Consider the following 5,544-nt stretch of genomic DNA (forward strand, 5'->3'; position numbering starts at 1 on the left):
CTGTAATTTTACTTTCTTGTACTTCTTCCTTGTTGGTTTTAGTATCAAGGTTATGCTAATCTTATAAAACAAGGTTGGAGAGTGTTCCCTGTTTACCCCGAGAATTCCTGTGAGATTACTGGTTTCTTCCCTAGAGTTTTGGAAGAATTGATTGGCAAAACCAGTTGGCTTCATTGTAGGGAGGCTTTTAATTTCAGATGTAATTTTTTTTCATGCAAATAAAATTTTCTGATTTTGTATGTCTTCTTGGGTCTATTTAAGTAAAGTATTTCCCCCCTGCTAGGAATTTATTGAGGCGAGAAAACTCTCCAATTAGTAAGTGAACTGTGGTTCATAATATCTTTCTTATCTGCAAGATGTGTTGTCTCCCCTTTTAAAAATCCCTGATGCTGGGAATTTGTGCTTTGTTTCTTTCTCTTAATAAGTCTCTCTAGGGGTTTATCAGTTTTATCAGTCCTTTCAAAGAGCCAGCTTTTGGCTTTGTTTTTTAAAAATTTCATATTTACTTTCTGTTTCCTTATTTTCTGCTCCTTTTTTTCCCATCTACCTTGTGTTTCATTTGCTTTGCCTTTTTTCTGGTTTCTAGGGATAGAGGCTTAATTGATTTTTAGCCTTCCTTCTTTTCCAGTATATGTGTTTAAGGCTTTAAGTTACCCTCTAAACACAGTTTGCTGCATCCCACAAGTTTGAAGAAGCCAGATTTTCATTATCTTTTATGGAAAAGTATTTTCTAATTTTCATTGTGTTTTTAAAAATTATTATTTATGAAATTATTCAAGCAGTATGTCATTTAACTTCCCAATGTTTGGGGAGGTTTTTCTAATGACCCTTTTTTGATTTCTAGCTTAATTCCACAAAGAGCCCCGTCTTCGTCTTTTTGGGCTACTGTTATAAACACCGTAGGCTAGCTGATAAACCACAGAAAGTTGTTTCCTATAGTCCTGGAGGCTGGGGAGTCCCAAGATCACCAGCAGGTGCCAGGTCTGGTGAGGCCTATTTCCTGGTTCCTAGACTGCCTGCTGCTTCTCCCTGTCCTCGCAGCACGGGAGCCCATTCCCCTCTTGACCTGACCCCTCCCAGAGTCCCTGCCTCCTAGGAGAATCACCACGTGCAGGGTGAAGTTTGAGGGCACATAAACCGTCAGCCCATTGCAATCCCTAAGTATACTCTGCATTATTACAGTCCTTTGAAATAATTCGAGCTTTCCTAATGGCCCAATATATGTTCTTTTTGTTATATGTTCCTTGAGCTCTTGAAAATAATATGTATCAGTGGGAATGCAATGTTCTGTATCATTCAGATCAGGTTTGTCGCTCATGTAATTCAGATTCCGGTAGCCACGTTGAGTAAAAGCAGAAGTAGGTGAAATTACCTGTAATATATTTTATTTTAACACACCCAAAATATCATTTCAGTGTGTAATCAACATGATAAAACCTAATGAAATAGTTCACGTTCTTTTTTTCATGCTAAGTCTTTAAAATCCAGTGTGTGTTTCATGCTTGCAGCACATCTCATTGTAGAGCCAGCTGCATTTCAGGTACCTCATGGCTGCAGGTGACTTCGTACGAGGGAGCCCAGTTCCATGAGAAATATGTCTTTAACATCTCCCACTGGGATTATGAACTTGGCTGTTACTCCTTTTCTATTTCTGTCGATTTTTATGTATTGATGTTTTGAGGTTATTAGGTACATTCAAATTTAGAATCCTCATCTTCTTGCTATACTGAACTTGTATCAGTATGAGATGCTCCTTTTTATCGCTAGTAATGCTTCCTTCTTTAGACACTATTTGACAGTGATATTGCCACATCACTTTTCTGTCCTTGTTTGCCTGGGTATCTTTTACTTTCACCTGTGTAAAAGACCTTCGATCTTAACATGTACCTCTGTGAATAGTGTATAGTTTTCATTGTAATCAGTTTGACACTTTGTCTTTTAATGAGAGTGTTGGCTCTGTTTATAATGTTGATATTTCAGTGTGTAGACACCATGTTGCTGTGTGTTTTCTGTTTGTCCCACCTATTCTGTGTTCTTTTCTCTTGTCTTCTTTTAGAAGTATAAAGTGTTTTTTCTAGTTCTGTGCTCCTCTGACAGGTTGTTGGGTGTACATTCGCAGATACAGTGTGTGTTTTACATTCAAGTCTAACTTAGTATTTTTACTGCCTCCCTGACATGACTGTTTCCTCCTTGTCACTGTTACACTTTAAACTGTTATATATATATTTTGGCGTTAACATCATTGTTTTGTAGAGTTAATATTTACCTATTTACCCTCACAGTTACCTCATGTTGGTCTTTACTTGTTTTTTATATTTCCATCAGAGACTACTCTTCTTTTTCCCAAAGCACTGCCTTAATATTTTTTTTTAGTTCGTGTCTATGGGTGATGAGTTGTCTCATTTCCATTTGCCCTAAAAGTCTCTATTTTGCTTTCACTTTCAAAGAGTGTTTTTGTTGGGTATAGAATTCCAGGTTGGTGGTTATTTGTCTTTCAGCATTTTACAGATGCAAGTCCATTATCTTCTGACTTCTTTGTTCTTGAAAAGTCAGCTCTCAGTGTTGTTGTGCCATTAAAAGCCACACCTTTTTTCCTCTGAGCGCTTGAACATTTTCTTCTTGCCTTAGGCACCCGCAGAGCTGCTGAAACCAATGTGTGGTTTTCATTTTTGAGTCAGTGGTCAGATTCTTGAACCAACTCTTGCCACTGTCCCTGTCAGTCAGTTCAGTCGCTCCATGTCTGACACGTTGCAACCCCATGGACTGCAGCACGCCAGGCTTCCCTGTCCATCACCAACTTACGGAGCTTGCTCAAGCTCATGTCCATTGAGTCAGTGATGCCATCCAACCAGCTCATCCTCTGTCATCCCCTTCTCCTCCTGCCTTCAGTCTTCCCCATCATCAGGTTCTTTTCCAATGAGGCACTTCTTTGCATCAGGTGGCCAAAGTATTGGAGCTTCAGCATCAGTCTTTCCAGTGAATATTCAGGTCTGATTTGCTTTAGGATTTACTGATTGGATCTCCTAGCAGTCCATGGGGCTCTCAAGAGTCTTCTCCAACTCCACAGTTCAGAAGCATTGATTCTTCGGTGTTCAGCCTTCTTCATGGGCCAACTCTCACATCAGTACATGACTACTGGAATTTAGTAGTCAAATACTACCATAGCTTTGACTAAATGAACCTTTGTTGGCAAAGTAATGTCTCTGCTTTTTAATATGCTGTCTAGGTTGGTCATAGCTTTCCTTCCAAAGAGCAAGCATCTTTTAATTTCACCATGTGCAGTAATTTTGGAGCCCAAGAAAATAAAGTCTGTCACTGTTCCCATTGTTTCCCCATTTATTTGCCATCAAGTGATGGGGCCGCATGCCATGATCTTCATTTTTTGAATGTTGAGTTTTATGCCAGCTTTTTCACTCTCATCTTTCACTTTCATTAAGAGGCTCTTAGTTTCAACCCCTGGAGACATTTCTAATTCCACTTTCTGTCTTTTCTCCACCATGAAGGTCCCCACTTATAGTTTTGACAACGTAGTTTAACAATAGGCTCCTTCAATATATTCTATACTTTTTTCCCTCTTATATATATTTTAACCGATCCATCCTTCAGTTCACTGATCCTCTCTTCAGCTACGTACAATCTGATGTTAAGCCCAGAAACTGAGTTCTTAAATTCAGTCACTGTTATTGTAAAGTTCTAGAGTTGGTTTTGATTCTCAGAAATTTTTCCTTTTGCCAAGTATATTTTTGAACAGGTGACGTTTGCATCTGATACCTGTAGCATACCTCTGATATGCTGATATACATCTGATACCTCTGGATCTGGTTCAGTTCTTTTTCTCTTGGTCCTGTTTGTTGTTACACCCTTTTTTGCTTTTTTGGTTGCATGTTGGACATTAAATTTGGAAAAGCCTAGAGGTTCTGAGTGATGCTGTCTTCTCCAGAGGTTCCTCTGATGCAGAGATGCAGTGGGGACAGAATGTCTGTTCACTCAGGTCCTGAGAGACTTGAGGCTGGGGGGTCCTTGTAAGCTCAGTCTCAGCAGCCTTCACCCACCTTCCCCCCCGACCCCAGGGAGGAGCTTACCAGTGTCTCGGTCTGGAAGCCTGGGGTGCCTCCCAGGGCCCCCCTTCTCAGCAGGTCCTGATGCCCACTGTCTGTCTCCTGAGCACCACGAGGTGACTGATACTCAGCGCTCAGCCGGTTTGGGCAGAGTATTGGGTACATTTTCTGACATCCAGAGTGACTCATCAGGCCTGCGCTTGAATTTTTGTCTTCCCAGCCCAAGAAACCATCCAGAGCTGTGTTAGCCAGCCTCCTCTGCTTGACTTTTTCCCTGCCTTTTCTTCGCAGAGTTGGCTTTGTTCAGATGCCCCAAGGGAAGGAGCGGCCCTCTCAGTCTCCAACTCCCTCACTGGGCTTCCCTTTTGTTTGAAATCTTGGATTGTGGCTGCCTAAGGACCTCTTTTAAACTGTATTTAGCTTTTCTAGCTCTTGGTAGGCTGACCTACAAGCTGCTTGCGTCTGTCACTGGAAGTGGGGACAGCCTGGGTGTTTTCCGTCATCTGAAGCCACATGTAACAGTCACAGTAATTGTATTGATCAACTTTCCTTGATACCAGGGAAAAGAAGAACCAGGGGTCCTTGCTTGGTGCCCACGGTTGTGTTTCTGATCAGAATCCCCAGTTTGCCTGGGCTGTTTCAGTGCCATGTGAACTTGGGAAGAAGGTGGAGCAAGCAGCCCACACGGCCTGGATACAGAGGAGCCTGTCTGCCCTCTTCCCCTACCCTTGCCGGCCCAGGGTAGGCCTTGCAATGACGGGCTGCTGGTGGTGGAGGAGAAAGCTGAGGAGGGAGGGGTTCAAATCAGATCAGTCGCTCAGTCATGTCCAACTCTTTGCAACCCCATGAATCGCAGCACGCCAGGCCTCCCTGTCCATCACCAACTCCTGGAGTTCACTCAGACTCATGTCCATCGAATCAGTGATGCCATCCAGCCATCTCATCCTCTGCCGTCCCCTTCTCCTCTTGCCCCCAATCCCTCCCAGCATCAGAGTCTTTTCCAATGAGTCAACTCTTCGCATGAGGTGGCCAAAGTACTGTTGACCTGTATTCTGTGACATGGTCACATGTGGGTTTTCTTTTTCAGTTTGAAAAAATGACTGCTTTTAGTCTTCCCTCCGGTTTCACTTTAAGGTTGAAAATGAAGATTTTATTCTTAAAGTTGAGCACAGTGATTTTAAGGTCTTTTTGAAAACAACAGTTGAGGATTTAAAAAGACATCTCAGAGAACTCCAGTAGATAAAGCCAAAAAAAGAGAACATGTTCAGGGTGAACTGTGGGCGGGACCCCAAACTCTACTCTGTCTCTCCCAGACTCTGTAATTGCTGAGCTGGGTGGATATAGGACCCCAAACACCCTGGAGACCGAGGTCCTCAAGTGACAGCAGAGGTCCAGGCTGAGCCAGGAGCAGTGTGGCCTGTGCCCTGGCGAGTGGAGAGCCACAAGGGTGGGAGTGGGGCCAGGAGAGGGGTGGGAGACTCGGGGG

This window comes from Bison bison, unplaced genomic scaffold (genome assembly GCF_000754665.1).
Source record: "Bison bison bison isolate TAMUID 2011002044 unplaced genomic scaffold, Bison_UMD1.0 scf7180017864113, whole genome shotgun sequence".
Taxonomy (NCBI): Eukaryota; Metazoa; Chordata; class Mammalia; order Artiodactyla; family Bovidae; genus Bison; species Bison bison.